A 21290-nucleotide genomic window follows, 5' to 3' on the forward strand; every position below is an offset into this window, starting at 1 on the left:
ATAGAACATTATCCAGCCTAAAAACCATCAAATTCTTATACATGCTACATGGTGAATGAACTTAGAAGACATTATGCAACATGAAATACCCGCACACAAAATGACAAATATTGAATGACTTCATTAATAAGAGGTACCTAGCATAATGAAATACAAAAACAGAAAAGAAGAACAGCTGTGGCAATGAACAGGGAGTTACTACTGTTTAATAGATACAAAGACGTTTTCTGGCTTCTTTTTTAAAGATTTATTATTTTACACGTACATGTGAGTGCCCACATGTATATATGTGTACCACATGCATACAGGTGCCTGCAGAGACCGGAAGAGGACATTAGAACCCTGGAACTGTAGTTACAAGTGGTTGTTAGCCACCCTGTGGGTGTTGAGAACTGATCCTGGGTCCTCTGAAAAGTAGCAAGTGCTCTTAACCACTGAGCTGTCTCTCCAGTTCCCAGGTTGGATTTTTTGAAATAAGCATTGTTGTATATAGCCCAGGCTGGCAGGCTGGCTGGCTAGCCTCAAACTCACCATACCACTGCCTCGGTCTTTCAAGTTCTGGGACTATAGGTATACACAAGCACGCCTGTCTAGATACTGTTTTATAGTAAGATAATGAAAAGCTTCCAGAGACAGATGGTGGCAATGTTTGTACAAGAATGTGAATGTACTTAATGCCACTGAATTGCACATTTAAAGTGGCTAAAATTGGCTGGCAAGATAGCTGAGTGGAGTAAAGCTGCATGCACATACATGCAGTGGCAGAGGATGTGGTTGGTGGTATTTAGGATTCAACTCAGAGCCTGGTACATATCAGGATACAACCCCTGCAATTTTGTGTCTGTTAACAAAATTAAAAATTGGAATAAAGATAGAATTACGAATGGTTTTTAGTACTGATAACAATTTCTTGTAAATACTACACCAAAAAACAGAAAATAAGATTTTTCTTAAGATATATTTTCAATCATGTGTATGTTGTGTATATCTGTGGTTGGGGTATATGCAAGCGAGTGCAATGTCCTCAGAAGTCTGAAGAGGGTGTCAGATACCCTGGAGCTGGAGTTACAAGGGGTTGAGAGTCACTGCGTGTGGGTGCTGGGAAGAAACCTCAGGTCCTCTGCAAAAAGCAGCATGTATCCTCACCACTGATCCATCTCTCCAACTCCTAGAAAAAACAATATTTTCTAAGACACTTAGACACTCTAGTATTATTTCTACCAAAGGAAACTTTTCTCAAAAATGTAAAGAAAACTAGTTTCCTATACACTTAGTTCGCATGGAATTATAAAGGAAAAAAAAGCTGTTTTCCTTTTCAAAAAAGATTCTAGCATATTTGTGAACTATTGACATCAAATTACAACACTACAGTATCCTAATACCACTCACGTATTTAAGTACAATCAATTCTTTGACTATGCACGCTACCAAAATTCCACTTGACATTTAGAATGCATTAAGCAAGATAAACCCTCTCTTCCTATTCCTGACCATTTCTCAGCTTAATTCTTTTTTGGCTGTTTTTGTTGTTGTTTTGTTGTTGTGAGAAAGGGTCTTCCTGTAGCCCTAGCTGGCCTAGAACTCACTATGTAAACCATGGTGGCCTCAAACTCACAGAGATCCACCTGACTGCCTCTGCTGGGATTAAAGGTGTGAACCACCACACCTGGCCTCAGCTTCTTAATTCTTGGTAACTTGGGACTCTGGGAGAATCCAACTCCTATGAGATACCAAAAAGAAAACAATCTACATAAGGATAACTGTTGATCATATCAGCTTTAAAGATAATTTTAACTTGACATAATTGGAAGAACAGTCTATACTGTATACACTCTTAAAGCCAGATGGGAGAATATACCATCTGGATTCTTTTCAAATTTGAGATGCTTATGGATTGTATGTCACATTTATCTTAAGACTTTCTCCTACCCTTCTGCCCACTCAATCAATGGTGCTACTTCCTTATGCAAAGTTATAATGTTTTCATCCCCTGACCCTCTCCTCTTTAAGTTCTCTCCTCTAAAAGACAATGTACTCTATGGACCATGACCCCCAATATGTATCTCATGCTCACACCTGTACTGCAATGCAGTTGCATACGATCAGCTTAAGGGTGAAGTATCTAAAATCTAACATCTTTCTCTTCAAAATGTAAGCACTTAGATGCCAGAGTGCAGTACATTATTACTAACCTATTCTAACGATATAAATTATTACAAAAGTGTTTTGAAAAGCAGAAACCAAAAAAGGTGGTATACGCCTGTGATTCCAGCACTCGGGAGACAGAGACGGGCGGACAGATCTCTGTGAGATGAGGCCAGCCTGGAACAGTCCATACAGTGAGTTCCAGGCCATATGGGGCTATGTAGTGAGACTCTAAAAAGTGTTAACTAAAAATATTAATTAAAACATAAATACATAATTACATTTTCAACACAATGGATTTCTGTGATACAAATACTTATTTAGAAATCTATGCATGTATGTTATTTCCTACCAAGATACCCTTCTGTTTATAGTCAAGCCCTCCTTCATTTCACATCTAGCTCAATGTTGGGCACATCACAATCACGATAAATGATTATACAAAGCACCTCTAGACAAAAAGAAGTTGAAAGTTACGAGGGTATGGAGAAGTTTTAAGGCAAACCTTAAAACTGAAACTTGAAACTGAGTTGAGGCCAAATCCTCCTTCTGGAACTCAAGGCAATTCATGAGAACAGAGAAACTTTAAGGCTTAACTGTCTTCTTCCCCCCTCCACTTCACACCTCAAGAGGCTCAAGTAGGTGCCTCAGATCTGTTAAAGATTCAATCAATTTATTTCAAGATCAGCTTGAAAATAAGTCTTGTGTCTCGGGATAGCATATAAAGCATTCATTTAACAAATATTCAATACTTACTATGTCCCAAGGATGGTCCTAAGTGTTGGAATTAAGGCAACAAACCAAACCGACAAATAACCTTGCTCTTACTGAGTTTGCATCTTAACGTGAGAAAACAGGCAGCCCATGAACATGTATGTTTAATGCTGATAAGTGCTATGTGAAGAAGGAAATGGAGGGCCAGGAGCAAGAGGCATTATTTTATATGCTATGGCCAAAGAATGTTCACCAAAAGAATTTAAGGAAAACATCCTGAAGAAATAAGGAACCAAAACAGAGAGAGGCCAGTTAAATACAAAGCCTGTGTGCATGTGTGTACACACAAACACATACAGAACCTACTTGGGAAAATTACTTAATTTCTTTAGGTTTAGTTTTCTTTCATGTTTTGGTTGTTAGCCTAGCCTTTAATGACTGTGCTATCTCTCCAGCCCTAGGTCCAGCTTTCTTAACTGTAAAATGGGTATAACATGCCCTCTATCATGTAAGAAATAAAGGTACTATCTGATATAAAGACTGCACTCTAAGCCGGGTGTGGTGGCTTTAATCCCAGCACTTGGGAGGCAGAGGCAGGTGAATGTCTGAGTTCAGGCCAGCCTGGTATCTGTATAGTGAGTTCCAGGTCAGCTAGGGTTACAGAGAGACCCTGTCTCAAAAAGACCAAATTAAAAAAAAAAAAAAGAATATACCATAAAAATGTAGCTAATGCTCATTATCTGAGGCACTATTATGCCACCGAATCCTCAGCATATTGTCTGGCACACAGAAAACACTCAGATAAAGAATTCTTACCTCACCTCTAAAATAACCTATAAGCCATGTTAAATATATTTCATAGCTAAGGAACACGACAATTCCCTGAATTTCTTATAACTATATATAAACATTTTGCAATTACTATTAGATTTAAAATACACTTCTGGAATGGGGAACGTATTCACATGAATTTCACTTATCAGCAGTATGCCTGTGTAAACAACATGGTAGTACACTAGCTGCGTTCATACCAAGGTGCCATGATTTTCCAGGTACATGTCCTTAGACAACTTTAAGTTCCCTGTGTTTGAGCGGCTTTACTAGTAGACAGGAAACAAGGAATAGCACCTACCTCAGACGGTAGTTGAAAAAATTGGTTCACTTTTCACTTCTCTTTCAGTGCCTAGTATATACTATTAGCAGTATATAAATTAGGAAAGTGCCATCAAAATACTTCTACTTTCTACATAAAATTTTAGAAATTATAATAATGGGAAAAGTCTTATGTGTCTCAGGGTACCACATAAAGCATTCATTTAACAAATATTCACATAATTCAAATAAAATAACAAATAACAAATATTTAACAAATAATGAAGTTGAGAGTGCTTGCAAGGGATACTCAAGGCCCTGGGCTCTATCCCCAGCACAAGAAACACTGGAGAAACAAGAAAAGGAGGGGCAGACAGGCTAAGGGAAAATGAAAACCAAAACACAAACTGGTAACATCTTGTTGCTGATTAAGGCTAATTTAGCTGAACAGATTATTTGCACAAGAATATTGTCCTTCAGGGAACCAAAGTAGGACAGGGGGTACTGGTGAGGGTAGGACAGGAGGGAAACAAATGAGGACAAAGTATAATGGCATATATGAAGATGTCATGATGAGGCCCATCACTTTGTACATGAATCAAATAGATAAATCAATAGTCCTGTATTAGTACAAAAATTACCTCTGAACCCATACACAATAGCAACAATTCATGTCTGTTTCAGTGTATGTTAGAAAAATCCTAGCTCCTTAAAATTAACTCAAATGGCACTTTACTGAGAACTGAACTAATACAATATAACCAACTTTGCCAGCTCTCCTATACACAACCACTTCTTAGCTGTTAGCAATCTTCATGAAAAATACACTACATACCATGTGCAATTTCAGACTCAGAATATTTCATTACCGGCTCTCATCAGAAAATCAGAGGGTCTCCTCCACAACACCCCCAAGCCTCCCAAGTTTCCTGACTACTTTAAACCTCCCTTATCTAGTTAAGATTCTTATATTCTTATTCTTATAGTGTCTTTCCCCAAAGAAGGCATCACTATGAAATCTATAAATCACCCCACTGGGAGGCAGTATATCTCTATGGGAAGAAGTGATCTAGAATTAGGCAGAACTGGATTCAAAAGCAAGCACTTATTAGCTGAGTGATCTTAGGCAAATCATGTAACCATTCTGAATTTCAGTAAGTGAAAAGACCATCAACTACTTCATGTGCCGCTGTAAGAAGCAAAAAATTCCATGTTAGGGAACCTACTATATATACATTATACATTCCCATGTATTAAAATAATGCTACAAACTGTATCTTCTCGGATAAAACTTATCATTCATGTAAAGCCAGCTTAGGAGAAACTGGTAATTGACTACCTCTCTTAGAATATGCAGCTGCTGAATGTGGATAATAACTGAGGATTACATCTGCAGAAAACCTAAGATTTTAATTCAATTACCATCTGAGAATCTATATAATAATACACACTATACGAGGAGGACAGATTCAAAGTCAGATAAAAACACTGCTCCTAAACTGACAAAAGCAACAATTTAATTGTAAGAAATAAATCTAGATATCCACCAACATTGTACATTTATACATTTACATATATACAAACACAATCACCTCAAGTTAGGTTTGCAACTTTTCCATAGCACTTGAGAAATTCTTCAGTCCAACTTCAAAGGATTGGGAATAATTACTACTAAAGGAACTTTCCTAAGAAAATCCCATATTGTCCAAATTATTCCCCCCAAATTTTTCAAGCATATTTAGAACACCCAAATCCAAAGATCTACTGAATATTCTTCAATGAATGGCAATATTTTATGCATTGATACTTAATCTAAACTCAGAAATCCCCGTGGGGAAAAATCCATGTCACTGACAAGTTTGCTTTTTAAAAACACACCTTTATGCTTCTGCTTCCCCAGCAACCATGGCTACCACCACTCCCTCAACTCTCCTGCCACAAGCAAAGGAATGTCTTTTGGCCTGAATGAGTGGTGGAAGTCAGGAGGGACACATCCTAAGAAAAGTATTACAGCTTTGCTCATATTTCCTATGTTTTCTCTTGGACCACAAAAGGGAAACTTTCAGAAATTAATGTTTCTTACTGTCTTTATTACTACTTCTTTAGGTCACAAAACATTTTTATAAACAAGGGGATATTAAATGTGCTCTTTGCAGTTAACATTCTAGTTGCCATAAACTTTGCAAATCAACTACAAAGCTGTAGACACACTGGTGAGAAGGAAATTCTCTGCTTCTAAAAAGAGAAGAAAAAAGAAGCCGGACATGGTATGGAGGGAGGGAGGGAGGGAAGGAGGGAAGGAGGGAAGGAGGGAAGGAGGGAGAGAGGGAGAGAGGGAGAGTAAAGTTATGATAATCTGGAAATAAAAATACTTCAAAAACAGTGAACCAACACATATACATGTATTTATCATATATTGAATTGAAAATGAATTTACTATTATATACTCTAAGAATTTCTTGCCAACAATACAAAAAGCCAAAGTCAAAAATTAAAGTTCAAAAGGCCCGAAGCCCTAGCTCTGCAGTAAAATGCCTGCCTGGAATGTGCCAGGTGGTGACGTCTACCCCAGTAGCATTTAAAAATAAAAATCACTGGGGCTGGAGGTATGGCTCAGCAGTTAAGAGCACCGGCTGCTTTGCAGAGGACCTGCATTCAGTTCCCAGCAGCCACATGGCAGATACAACCGTCTATAACTCCAATTCCAATGGATCCGACGCCTTCTTCTGGCCTCAGTGGGCACTGCATGCAAGGGGTGCACTTACATACAGCAGGCAAACCACTTGTAAACATATAAAAATATTTTTAAAACGTCTCAAAATAATTATTTTATTTAAGACATAAGAAAGGCTGGGGATATAATTCAGAGGTAGAGTGTTTATAAACATCTAGAGTACCCCAAACATCTAGACCCCAAGTTCAATTCTCAGTACTGAAAAAAGGAAAAACTAAAAGAAACAAAACACAAGCATGCATTAACTTAAATTCCCATTTCAAAACCACAGAACTTGACATAAAGACAGGCATGGTGACTCACACCTTTAATCTAAGAACTCAGGAGGCAGAAGCAGGCAGATCTCTGTGTGTTGAAGGCCAGTCTGATTTACATAGCAAGTTCCAAACCAGCCAGATCCTGTCATTAAAAAAAGGGTGGGGGGAGGGGGCTGGAGAGATGGCTCAGCTACTAAGAGCACAGATGCTCTTGCAGAGGACCCATGTGTGATTTCCAGAACCCATAAGGTGGCTTAACAACCATCAATAACTCCAGTTTCAGGGGATTCAACGCCCTCTTCTGACCTCCATGGGCACTGCACAACATGGGTGCACTTACACACATGTAGGCAATACACTCATACCCATAAAATAAAAATAATAAAAAAAATGTTTTGGTCTTTTTGGGCCAGGGTCTCCCTGTAGTGGGGCTGGCTTAGAACTCACTACGTAGACCAGGCTGGCCTTGAACTCACAGAGATCCACCTGCCTCTGCCTCCCTAGTGCTGGGATTAAAGGCGTGTACCACCACACCCAACATCAAATATTTCTTTAAGAAAGAACTTGACCTAAAGACAGAAGATAATCCAGTTATCAGTGGTGCTCTGTTGCCCAGACTAGCCTCAAATTCCTGAGCACAGGCAACCCTCCTAAGCAGCCTCCCATGTACACGCCTGAGCCACTGCACTCTACTAACATGGTTATTTGTTTGTTGTTTTATGTGGAATCATAACACCAATTGGAAGGCGTCCAACTTTTGGATAACAGTAAGTGGTTATAAAGAATCATCACAGAATCTATTAGTTTACTAACCAAAGAATGAGCACTGCAAGGCAATAGTAACATCCTGTTACTTTTCCCCCTTAAGGATTTTCATGGGAGGCTGTACTGGGTTCTCGGGTTTTTTTGTGTTTGTTTGTTTGTTTTTGAGACATGGTTTCCCTGTAGCCCCAGCTGGCCTGGAACTCACTATGTAAACCAGGTCTGCCTTCCTCTGTCTCTGGAATGCTGGGATTAAAGGCGTGCACCACCATGCCAGGTAAAGGCTGTATTTCTTTTTAATTTTATTTTTTATTTTATGTGTATAAATGTTTTGCCTGCATGTATGCTGGTGCACCACATGCATGCAGTCTCCCCCAGAGACTAGAGGAGGGCATAGGATTCCCTGAAACTAGAGTTGTGGATAGTTATTAAGCCGCCATATGGGTGCTGGGAATTGAACCCAGGTCCTCTGCAAGAGTGGTCAGTGTTCTTAGCTGCTGAGCCACCTCTCCAGTCCCCCTGTATTTCTTAGTAACTGTCACTATTTCAAATTAAGGATATTGTGCCCAAACTGTATCCATGGTGGGCTGAAGGTATGGCTCAGTGGCAGAGCATTGGCCTAATATGCACCAAGGCCCTGGGTTCTATGCCAGCTACCACAAAAAAGAAAAACGCAGAGCACATTCCTCTAATACTACCACTTAGGAGGTTGAGAAAGGAGGATCACAAGTTTGAGGCCAAATGGGGTTACATAACCAGACAACCTAAAAAAAAGACCTAAGGGCTGGAGAGATGGCTCAGCTGTTAACAGCACTGACTGCTCTTGCAGAGGACCCGGGTTTGAGTCCCAGTACCTACATGGCAGCTAACAACTGTCTATAACTCCAGTTCCAGGGGATCCGACGCCCTCTTCTGACCTCCACAGGCACTGCGTGACACAAGTGCACCTACCTACATGCAAGCAATACACGTATACACATTAAAGATAATTTTTAAAAAAATACCTAAACAACAATCCAAGCACATGACCATTTCTTTTAAATAAGAACTTTTATCCCTTCTGTAGTCCAACTAACAATAATGGGAAGGAACAGACTATGTAGATTAGTTTACTATTGTAAATCTCCTGCCTGTAGTGGGCACTTTAAGGCCCAGCGGATTTAATAATGAATAAGCCCTTGAGAAGCTGATGAAATGCACATATAATATCTTGCCTAGCAGACAAGAGACCCTGAGCTCAGTCTCCAACACCACAAAAAAAAAATCTTGCATGTCATGTCATACTGTAACAGTGCTCAGGAACTTCTATCCCAGCCATACACTCAAGCGTTAAAAGCAGTGGTATATTTAAAAAAAAAAAAAAAAACTGAATTCATATACTTTTTAAAAAGACATCTTGAGCCCAGGAGTAACGGCACACATCTTTAACCCCAGCACTCAGGAGGCAGAGGCAGGTAGATCTTTGTGAGTTCCAGGACAGTCAAAGCTGCAGATCAAGACCCTGTCTTTTAAAAAAAAGAAGAAAGAATACACCTTCTATGTCATTTCAGAGTGCTCATGAACCTCCATCTCATCTATGGACCCCAACATTAAAAGCAGCAATGCATTTTTAAAATGCATTAAATTCATATAAAATAAATCTTCCCAGAGCCCTTCCTTTAGGAGACTGAAGCAAGTATATTACAAGTCTGAGGTAAGCCTGGCCTCCATAGTGAATTCAAGGCTAGCCTGGATAACTCAGGAGAGCCTGTCTAAAATACAATAAATAGCTAGGGATTTGCCTTGCTTATGTAGTGGGAGACACTGGATTTGGTCCCCAGTACCACACACACGCAAAAATCCCCCCCAAACAGCCTCTCTACCAGTCACAACACAGTCCAAAAACTCCTTCATTTGATCAGAAATACAGTCTTCCTTCCAACTCTGCTTTCCTGTCCAGATAGTTTTTAAAAACTAAGCAAAGGGGCTGGAGAGATGGTTCAGCTTTAAGAGCACTGATGCTCTTGCAGAAGACCCGGGTTCAATTCCCAGCACCCACATGGCGGCTATGAACCGTCCTTAACTCCAGTTCCAGAGGAATTCAAAGCCCTCTTTTGACTTCCTGGGCATTGCATGACACAGGTGCACTCACATGCAGGCAGGCAATACACTCATACACATAAAATAAAAATATTTTTTAAAACTAAGCAAAAAATTAAACAGACCTACTTAATGGTATCTCAGCCATGGCGTTGATAGTTACAGCAACAAAACCTCCAAAAGTGAACTAGCTACCAGAAAAAACATTCAATAAAACATTATTTTTTAAAAAAAGCTGGAAATTCTTTTTTGGGGAAGGGGTAAGACAGGGTCTCAGGGAGTGGTCCGGTAATTCACTATGTAGACAAAGCTGTCCTCAAACTCCAGAGTGTGCCACCCACCATGCCTGGCCTTAGAAGTCCTCTTAAGATTACATCTCTAGAGCTGAGCGTGGTAGCACACACCTTTTGATCTCAGAGGCGGCGGATCTCTGTGAGATAGAGGACAAACCTGGTCTACACAGCAAGTTCCAGGACAGCTGGGGCTACAGGGAAACCCTGTCTCAAAAATTAAACAGGTTTTCTTGCCCGGGATGAGGGCATATAGGTGTTGAGTGTCTTACAGATGCTAAAAAATACTGTATCACTGAGCATCATGCATCCCCATCCTCAAGACTACTGATTTTGTGACTTAACGTATCCATCTCTACAAGTCATAACTCTCAAATTATGTCACATATCAGTTTAACTTTTGGTGAGCCTCTAAAGTGGACCTTTTTCTTTGGTTTTAATGCCATTTCTCCCTGGTGACAAATGTGTCCCTTCTCTCGCCTGTCTTCCAAGGACTCATGAAATATAATATAGTCCACATTTTTTACTAAGAAAATGATTAAGGAAACCCAAATAAAATGTAAGGAAAATAAACTCAGAATGTTGCTACCATGGCTGGTTTTTTGACTTGTTTGACTTAGGCAAACATCAAGGAAGTTGCTTTTCAACATTAAGACATATATAAACACCCTAGTCTAATAACTTGAAAACAGCCTACTAGAAATTCTCCTAGGCTTTTTTTTTTTTCGGTCTTTTTGAGACAGGGTCTCTCTGTATCCCCACCTGGCCTGGAACTCACTATGTAGACCAGGCTGTCCTCAAACTCACAGAGATCTGCCTGCCTCTGCCTCCAGAGTGCTAGGATTAAAGGCATGCACCATCACACCCGTCTCCAAAGTTTTAAAAACCATGGTATCTTTGTCTTTTACTACTCACCCTGTACCAATAAAAACTTGCCCCCCAAAAATAAAAATAAGCAAACTCTTAGATAGCAATTTAAAGTAATTTAAGTCACTTTCATGTCCATAGGAATCTCTATTGGGGTTTGGAATCCCTTCTTACCACTTACTGATTGGGCAAGTTCCTAGGCTTTCACAAGCTTCTCCCTCTTCTGAAGGGTATATTAATTAGGGTCATCATAGACCCCAGTTTCTCTGAGACAGTCCTACTTTATGCTATTATCCTAGCATGCCATCTGCTTAGTGTCCCCTTTCACTCTCAAAAGCACTCTGGCTTGGCAGGGTATGTTGGGACAAACCTACAGCCAAGCATTCAGGATGGTGAAATGGAAGGATCACCAGGAGTTCAAGGCCAACCTGGACTACATAGTAAATTCCAGATTGGCCTAGGCTACATACAGACACCTTGTCTCAGGGGAAAAAAAAGTATCCTGGGTTTAAAAAAAAAAAAATCAACCATATGGTTATACTACCCTCACAGTGTAATAAAATTTAAGTGAGCTAATACATATAAAATATTTGTAACAGAATCTGGCATATAAGAGTTCTTAGTACTAGTTACTATCAATGTTATTGCCCATTGCTTCTTGTAAGAGTTCTGAATTATATAATGAAAGTGCTCCTACAATATTTCTTTTTAAACTTTTTACCTTTTTACAAAAAGTTAGGCATTTAACTTCCTACATTCAACTCTTTAAAACAACTAAGTAAAACTGCCTGAAATCAACACAAACAAATTTATCACACAGAAATGGCAATATCATTGATAGCGCTCACATTTTATCATACATCAATTTTAAGAGGCTATATTACCAGCAAGAAAACGACTGTGAAAAGGAAACCTCTGCTCGATGGGAAACCAAGTCTTTTTTTTTTATTCTTTATTTTATGTGTATGAGTGTATTGCCTGCACGTAAGTAAGTGCAACCATGTCGTGCAATGTCCATGGAGGTCAGAAGAGGCTATTGGATCCCTTGGAACTGGAGTTACAGACAGTTGTTAGCTGTCATGTGGGTGCTGGGAATCGAACCCAGCCAGGTCTACTGTAAGAGCAGCCAGTGAGTGCTCTTAACCACTGAGGCATCTCTTCAGCCCGGCAAACTAAGTCTCTTAATATTCTAGAGCAACATTCTCAATCAAAGTCCTCATGTTAAAACTACAGAATTCAGAAAGCTGAGTGAATGTTTCTGGTACCCATCTTTCTCCAAGATGAGAGGACACACATTGAGCACCTCGGGGTAGAGCTCTGCCATGAACACCATTTCTTGGTGTTCTTGGAGTACAAAGAGAAAATATGGATAAAAAGACTCAACATTGAAATGGTCTGGATAGAAGACTGCTGTTCACCTGGAAAAATTATTTCCTGCAGGATGAAGCTTAAGGGGCTGGTCAACATGTAATATATAAATCTGACTCACAGCCAAACAAAACACTAATACATATATATTCAGTTTTATGTCATCTCCACTAATTTATCTTAGGTTAAAAAATCCAACATCTAGAATTTCATCAGATAAGGAAAATCTCTACTTATAGTTTAGGAAAAACAGGAAAGAAAAAAACAGATCAAGATACTGATCAGTAATGAAACTAATAATCTGAGCATTGATAAAAATGAAAATAAAATTTAGTAAGCTGACATATGAACTAAAATATAGAAACATAAAAGATACAAAAGAAGAATTTTTTAATGTCATTAAACAATAGGGGAACCTGGGGCTGTAGAGGTTAAGAGCATGGGCATTGCAAGACACAAGTACACTTACATGCAGGCAACACACTCATACACATAAAATAAAAATAAGGAAATTTTTTTGGTCTTTTTGAGACAGGGTCTCCCTGCAGCCCCGGCTAATCTGGAACTCACTACGTAGGCCAGGCTGGCCTCGAACTCACAGAGATCCTCCCGCCTCTGCCGCCCAAGTGCTGGGATTAAAGGCATGTGCCACCACGCCCAGCTAAGGAAATATTTTTTAAAGCAATGGCGGGGGGAATCTCCCTATAGACCCAAAGGAGTGTTTTCTTAGTCTTTTTGGGGGGTTGAGACACTGAAACAGGGTTTCACTATGTAGGCCCAGCTGGCCTGGACCTCTTATGCACACTATCCTAGGTGGGTTTTGATCTTACAGCGATCCACCTGCCTCAACCTCCCCAATGCTGGAATTAAAAGCATGCCCCACTACACCCAGCCAGATTAGCCTACATTTTTAATTAAAACCTAACCCCACAACAAGCTTAATAACTTGGAACTATCCTTAGACACATTTTCTATAGAGCATAAATGATATAAAGGAGGGTGAAAAAAAATTCATGAAACAATTCTATGTACCACAGAAATGCAAACAGGAAACCTCCCCACAAACCAAAAATTATCATACTCAAGCAATATTAAAACTCAGATTTTGGCTGGACATGTTAGTGCATGCCTTTCATCCCAGCACTCCAGAAGCAGGGGGAGCTCAGCCTGGTCTTAGCAAGTTCCAGGCCAGCTGGGGCTACAGAGACCCTGTCTCAAAAACAAAACAAAAACAGAAGCAAAACTCAGATTTCAACTATTTTGACTATTAGCTTAAAATACAATATAGATCTCTTTAAAATTTTTTTACTTCTATTTTGTGTGTGTCCACATGTGTGCTTGTGCATGCCATGACAAGTGCATAGAGGTCAGAGGACAGGAGTCCTCTTGCAGAAGTCACTTCTCTCCTTCTACCACCACCATGCAGGCTCCAGGGACAGAACTCAGAACCCACTGAGCCAGCTCACCGAGCCCCAATATAGAACTTTTATTTGCAGCAACTCACCTGACCCTGAACACAGATCTGCATTTATCTTGCATTAGAGATGGACAAAAACCCTGATCTTATAAAATTAAGGGTGACAGACAGCCTGAGACCTAAACTCAATTAAGAGATACATCTTAGTTTAACAACACAAAGGATTTGAGGATAAGCTCATCAGGGTGTGATTTGGAGCAAATCATTTATGATCTAAAGCCTCAATGTCCTCACTTGTAAATCTTTAGGGTTTTTTTTGAGACAGGGTATCATTACGTAGACCAGCTTGGCCTCTAAATCTCAGAGACCCAGCTGCCCCTGCCTTCCAAAATACTAGGATTAAGGTATGTGTGCAACCAGACCCTGAGAATATTTTTATTAAAAAACCCTATCTTGCAAAATTACTGAGAGGACTCTTATTAAAACATGGTTTCTGACATTGAAAAGGAACCCAAAAGGCAGTGACATTATTTTTTAGGCTAGCTCAGGTTTCAGAAATTACAGATCATGCCAGGTGTGGTGGTACACACCTTTGATCCCAGCACTTGGGAGGCAGAGGAAAGTGGATCTCTGTGAGTTCAAGGACAGCCTGGTCTACATAGTAAGCTCTAGGCCAGCTGGTGGTACAGGGAGACCCTGTCTCAAAAAGACCAGTAAAAAAGAAATCACAGGTCACATCCTATTATAACAATGTTACTCTTGCAAAACACTCAATGCCCAACAGGTTTGAAACTCACTTATAAAGGAATTTCACTTCTGAGTTTAACACAAAATTACCAAATCTCTTTAGTTTTTGTTTCATCAAGTCTAGACATGTACTTTTCAATTTAAAAAAATACAGACATGGTGGCAGATGTCTATAGTCCTAGCACGTGGAAGGCTAAAGCGGGAGACTCACAAGACTGAGGTCTAGAGTTTGAAGTCTACCAGGGCTACAAAGTGAAATTCTGTCAGAATAGAAATAAATGAACACTGATATCATTCACCTTTTCTTTGGAGAGAGAACAAAACAATTTCATTACTCTCTTGAAGGGCATGGTGGCAAAGTCCTTTGATCCTAGCACTTATGTGGCAGAGGCATATAGGTCTCTGAGATTGAGGCCAGCCTGGTCTACATGGTGAGCTCTAGGTGAGTTGAGGCCACAAGAGGACTTTGTCTCAAAAAAAAAAAACAAAAAAAGTCATTAATCTCTTTTTTTTTGAGACAGGATCTTGCAATGTAGTCCAGGCTGGCCTCAAACCTGCAGTCATCCTCCTGCCTCAATCTCCCAAGTGTTTGGATTACATGGGTATGCCACCATGCCTAGCAACACTAACTTTCCTGGTGTCTACTAGTATCAGAAAGTACAAAAAAAAACATTAAAACCCAATTCAGGGGACAAAAATTCTGGTAGCAGATTACCACAGTTAAAAATGCCTATTTTTTAAAATTCACATACACAAAAATCAGTCCACAAAACCACATTATTTACATGAAGAAATAAAGTAATAGATTGAATTAAAATGCTATTCAAGAGACTGAAAAAAGCAAACTGATCCCAGGACATGGGAAACTCCCATTTGTGGTAGACAAAGCTACAAAGAATTACTATATAGGGATAGTATGGAACCACACCTGAGAAGCCCTGAACATAGAGTACACGTAGAAAACTACAGAAGAAAACTGCAAAGAGCCTGGGAAACAGCTCTTTGTCATTAAACAGCAAATAGAGGAGCAATCTTATAGCGCCTCTATTTTTCCAACAATTACTCACATTTCAATATACACTAATAGCTAACAAGGACTATCCCCAATAGTGTACTGCTAATTGGACTGGACCTTTCTTTTGCTATTTATTCTCCCCACTCCCAAAGTAGTGCTCCTCTAAATAATAAAACGTAAATTTTAATGTAATGTAAGCTTTAAGTTCAAAAATTATCCTCCACCATCAGAAGCTGAAGTGTTCCATCTATTATAAAGAACCGAAAGCAAAATGGCAATGCCATTCACTGCTTCCTACCTTCCCACAGGACACTGGTGATGGTGTCAAACATGCAGAATGTTAGGCATTACTAAAGTAACCATGATGTATTTTCACCTCTAACCCCGTATTTCCAAAGAAAGGGATTTGAGCCTGATCCTGGGCCAAGCCTCCAATTTTACTTCACAGAAACAATAAAAAAGAAATGCATAATTTAATTTCATTAAGATCTTATTCGCATTTGGACTTTAAAAAAACCAAAATAAACTTCAAAGCTGCCAAACTCTTAATTTGCTGGTTTGGTAGTTTTGCTATTGCCTCACCAACAATAAATCAAATCTGATGCCACATCTCCATCATCTACTTAAAAATATTTGCATAGGAATAAAAATGTGAAACCCGGACTCTGGCTTAATATCCTTCTACAAGTCAATATGACTATGGAATTATGGAAGGCAAATGATAACAGCTCTGAAATGTTTGTTCCCAGATGAGGGTGAAAGTTTGATTTTAAAAAATGGTTAGGCAACATACTTTACCAAACAAAAATTAAATATCCATTATTTTGGATTCTCTTCAGAACTTTAACATATATTCAAAAACACATCTCACAGGGGAAAAATAAACACTGAACAATACCAAACTGCAGAAAAGAAGGCACTTACCTTGCACTTTAGGAACAAATACACTACTTAAGGAGACCAAGGGTCTTAATTTTAATTGCACTTTTATTGTTGATGGTAAAGTTAAGAATGTTCTTTAAAGGAAATATTAAAAATTGTTTGCATACCAACTTTTAAGTAGCTAGAACCCCAGACTGTTAGGAGGGGGATTACTCAAATCATTTGGAAGTAAACACTGAATTTCCTATTGGTTTAAAAACAACCTTCTCACTGGGTGTGGTAGCACATGCCTATAGTCTCAGCACTTGGAAGGCAGAGGCAGGCAGATCTCTGTGAGTTCAAGGCCAGCCTGGTCTACATAGTGAGTTCCAGGACAGCTGGGGCTTACAGGGAGACCGTACTTCAAAAACACCAAAAATAAAAATAAAAAATAAAAACAACCCTCTCTATCATGCCCACCAGCCTCAGGTACAATACTACAGTTATTTCATAGAGGGCAGGAATAGCTAATAAATACATTTCTTCTCCAATCCACTTTTCTACCTAGTCATTAAACAGCAAATACTGAAACTGAATTCGGCTATGTCAGTCTTCCTACCAGGAATGCTCCCTGTGGCACCCAGTCCCTTCCACTGTCACTGCTAAAGCCCCTCCTATTAATAGTAAATCCCTCTCATACTGACTCACTGTAACTACAACTCGATGAAACAGACACCAAGCACCATTTTTCACATTTGCAAATGGAATTTCCTATTAAAAAAATCAAAAGGAAACTCAAAGGGCATCACATTTAGACTAAGTTACAAACATTTAAAGTCTAACGAATTTCTAAGAAGTGATGTTTGTTCTATACTGGGTCTGTTCAAATATTCTTTTTTGAGTTTGTCTGCTAGGCATTATGTAATTACTTACACACAAGACTAAGTTTCCTGTGTCAATAATTTTGATATGTAAATAGAAGTCATGACATCAAAATTTAAAACTTGGGAAATTTTTCTTCAAAATTATTTCTCCTCAACTATGGAAATATTCAAGTACAGCCAGAGAAGCTGAGTGAGTTAACAATGAGCCAGTCCTTCTGAACTCATTTGGCTACAATAATCAACTCAACAGCCACTTCTGTTTCATCTCTACCTCCTCCTACTACCTCCCCTCAGTATTATCCTTAAAGAGAATGAAGAGGAAGATAGTGCTCAAAAAGGACCCGGAGAAAAACCCTAAGATAACAAAAGTATCAAACTAGCAAGTTCAGAAGAATCTAACAATGAACTTATACACAATGCCTAGACAGGGTGCAAAATATAAGAATTCAGTTAAAAACAAAGGAATCACCGTCTTTAAGAATTTTAATCAAATTCATCAAACCCAGTGGGTATATTTTAAATTATATTTAAAAGGATAAATAGAAATAGGAGGTGAAAATGAACTTAAACATTTGCAATTAGCTTGCATTCACACAGCACCTGAGCTGAAAACGGAAAAAAAAAGACTATTTAACATAATGTGTCACGAAATTACAATTCAACCACTTGAAAAACCGCTGAACACTTACGCCTTAACTGGTCCTTCTGATCCCTAATTATAGACTGATATCAATGCAGAAAGAAAACCAGGCATTTTGACGTAAGTGGTTTAAAATGTTCAAAATTAACCCCACTGTTCACTGGAAAATATATGAAAGCAAGTCTAAACTACCTGAATTGTATGTCATTAAACAGAAATATATCCACTTTCCAGAGCCATTAAAAAAAAAACATAATAAGTTCACATATACCCTTAAAACGCAACGCGCTGGGCTCCAGACAGAATTGGGAGACCGCCTCCTGCTTTTGCTCCTAACCAATACGCAGAGAGAGAAGGTTGGCAGGAAAGTGCAGCGAGGACAGTAACAAACACCAGCAGCTCCCGAGCAGGCCGAGCTAGAGCCAGGAATGACGCACTTCGGTAACCCGACTCTTTCTCCCCTCCACCCCCCGCCCCCAGCAGCGGTGCTGACACCGCCAACAGCCCGGAGTAGGAAAAAAAGACAACAGAAAAAAAAAAAAAAGGCAGAGCTTGGACCGCACCAGGTTTCATCAAGAAACCTCGATTATTCCTCTTTCGACACTAACCACTAGGACTGAACAGGAAAAGAAGCTTCGTGCTTAAGCAAGTCCCATCATGGTGGTTTAAGAGTCACTAAATTAAGCTGATAATGAGTCCAATCCACAGAGACATATACAGGGTGTGGCTGCTGAGAAATACGGCGGTCTGTGGGAGAAAGGGGGTACGGAATTTCCAGTCCGCTGGGAAGGAAAGATGGGGTTTGACGGGGGTCGGGGGGAGGCGGCCCGCGCATTTTACGGAACCATTGCAAAGCAACACAAGCTCTCCTCCACTTCAACCTAACCCCACAGATCAAAAGTTTCTCGTAGACATAGCACGGAAACTGGAAATAAGCCATTTCATCAAAAAACAGGACCCTCAATTTAAAAACGACATCCAGGAGAAAGGAGGACGGAGAGGGAGAGGGGTAGGCAGCAACATAAAAAACATCCTAGGCCGTGGAGGGGAAAGTCTCCTAGACCGGATGAAACTATTAAATGCAATATTAAAAATTAAACTCGAACACCAAAGCCCGAAAAAAAAAAAATCACACGATAAGCCATCACCGTTGAGGATTAAAAATAAAATGAGATATACGCCGAGGAGGAGAGGAAACTAAATGTCGAAAGTACAACGATTTATAAAAAAAAAAAAAACTAAAGGCAAAACAAGACATTCTCGCGACGGGAAGAGGAAAAAAAAAAAAAAAGGCCGAAAATCAACAATACGTTACGATTCTAGGCCAGGAGAAAATGGGAACGGGGCTCAAAGTTTTGCGGAACTACTTGATGCTGTTTCCCACACCTCCTCTCTCCCATGGCCCATCCGACCCTTTTCCTTCTAAAATTGCAGTCCATAGATCTCCGGATCCAGGAGAGAAGAAAAGAGAAAGTCGCCCTCAAGCAAGAATAAAAGTGTGGAGGGAAGACAGAGGCTGCCTACCTGGGGCAAGGATCAGCTCAGTTCGTGCCTTGAGAAAGACAGTGCGGTTGGGGGTGGGAACGAAAAAAGCAGCACTAAAACTAAAACAAAAGTGGCGCCAAAACCCCCCAACAAACAGCCTTCCACTCCCGCCCTTCCCCCCTCCGCCCATGCCAGGCAGGCAGGGCCCCCTCCAGGGCAAGGTCTGCGCGCGCGGGGGGCCCGACGCCACCGGACAACAGCCGATTTTCCAAAATTGCTGCCCGAAGCCAAACTGACCGAAGTCGGGGGCCTCGGAAGGGATGGAGAGATCGATGCCAACCGCTATGCCCAAGCAGTTTCCCCCACCACGCGCTGGAGATGATGGGGCGGGGGAGAGAAGCCGAGGGGCCCGTCACATGAATGTTGTTCCCTCTCTAGGAAGGGAGGAAGAGAGGGAGGGAGGGGAGGGGAGGGAAGGGAAGGAAGGAGGGGAAGGGAGAAGGGAGGGGGCACGAGGGAGGGGTGTGAGCAGAGTAGATTTTCCCTCGCCTCCCTCGGTCCGAGGCCCAAATAGACAGCAGCGAGGCTGCTCGGCCTCCCCTCCCCCCCAGGTTCCCAGCACCACCATTTTGCTCTCTTCCTTCCCCGCACCATCACAGCGCGCTCCCCGCCCCCCCAGGCCCTGCTGCGGCCTCGCCGGGCTCGTCTTTTCTTCCCCTCCTGACAAGGGCTGGCACCCCACCCCACCTCCAGTTTGGGGCTCTTTCCCCAAGCTGCTTAAGAGCCCGCGGGAGGAGAGGGAGAGACGTGGAGCGCGACGCGGAGACGCGGAGCCTCCATCTTGCGCCGCTCAGCGTTCTCCATTTTGGGCCACGGGCGGGGGGGGGAGCTGTCCGCCGCCGAGGCCCCGAGGGAGAGTTGGGCGAGGGACTGGAGCCCGAGCTTCGGCGAGGGCAGTGGAAAGGACGGTCCTGCGCTAGAAAGCCACTCTGGGAGGAGGAGGTAGGCAGGATCGGGGGGCACTGCAAGTTCCTCGCAAGTCTTGGGGAGACGATTTGGGAGCGGAGAGGACGGCCCCGGAGTGCCGGTGGCTAGGACCACACTCCGTCCCCGCCCGGCCCGAGCTGCACTCCATGGCTTCCCCCTCCGGGCCGCAGGACACCGGAAGAGCCGCAACATGGCCCCAGCGCGCCGGGCCTCTGCCCTCCTCCTTCCCAACTCCACGTTCTCCGCCCGATTTCTAGCACACACAGCTCTCGGTGGGCCGCGCGCCCTCCGGATGCCCCTCCAAACTTCTAGAAGCTTCGCCTCCGCCATTTTGTAACTTACCTCCCCCCTCAGCGTACACGGAGGCGGCGGCAAGGCTGTTGGCCTCCCCCACTCCTTCCTTCTTTCTCAGGCCGGGGGCTTCTTCACCCCTGGGCTGGTACAAGATTTTTTTTTCCCCTTCTTCTTCTTTACACCCTCGATTTCTACTCGGGGACGGAAGCTCCCGCGGTTCTAGAGCGGTGGGGGGGTTTTGAAAGTGGCGGTCGGATCCGGCGGGGTTTTTTTTTTTTTCTCTTTTTTTTTCTTTTTTTTTTTGGTGGCGCTTCGGGATTGTTTGGGGTGTTCGCTCTTCGGCGACTTGGAGGCGAATGGAACGCGCAGGCGCCATCTGTCGGCCACGAACCCGCGTCCGGCTCCTGTTGGGAGGGAGCGGCATCTAGCGGCGGAGAGCTGCCACTGCAGCGACCGACTCCCAGGCCTCCCGCCCCGCCGCGTCCTCCCAGTCCCCGACCAATCGCTGCCGCCCGACTCCTGGCTTCAGTGTCTCCGACGCCTTCGGGCGAACTCGGCGCCCGTAGGGGCGCGCCGCCGACTGGGGTAAACAAGATGCCGTGTCCGCGCCTCACTCATTCGTTGGGACGCGCTTCCGCCCCGCGCGGACTGG

The 21290-nt window shown here is 41.8% G+C and overlaps 1 protein-coding gene across 5 annotated transcripts in view; it reads right to left on the reverse strand.

Moving 5' to 3' along the window:
* The window catches only part of Stag2 (stromal antigen 2), a 141259-nt gene extending 120330 nt beyond the window's left edge, over positions 1–20929 (reverse strand). The window contains exon 1 of one of the 5 annotated variants that reach the window (XM_008833914.3): positions 20687–20929. The gene's annotated coding sequence lies outside the window, so the exon portion shown is untranslated. Of the gene's footprint in view, positions 1–19396; positions 19513–19654; positions 19808–20686 lie in introns of those variants that run through there. The other 4 variants (XM_008833912.3, XM_008833913.3, XM_008833916.3 and 1 more) reach the window with 4 other exon arrangements.
* Between the last annotated feature and the right edge of the window lie 361 nt (positions 20930–21290).

The sequence above is a fragment of the Nannospalax galili genome, unplaced genomic scaffold (genome assembly GCF_000622305.1).
Source record: "Nannospalax galili isolate Female #2095 unplaced genomic scaffold, S.galili_v1.0 scaffold75, whole genome shotgun sequence".
NCBI classification, from domain to species: domain Eukaryota; kingdom Metazoa; phylum Chordata; class Mammalia; order Rodentia; family Spalacidae; genus Nannospalax; species Nannospalax galili.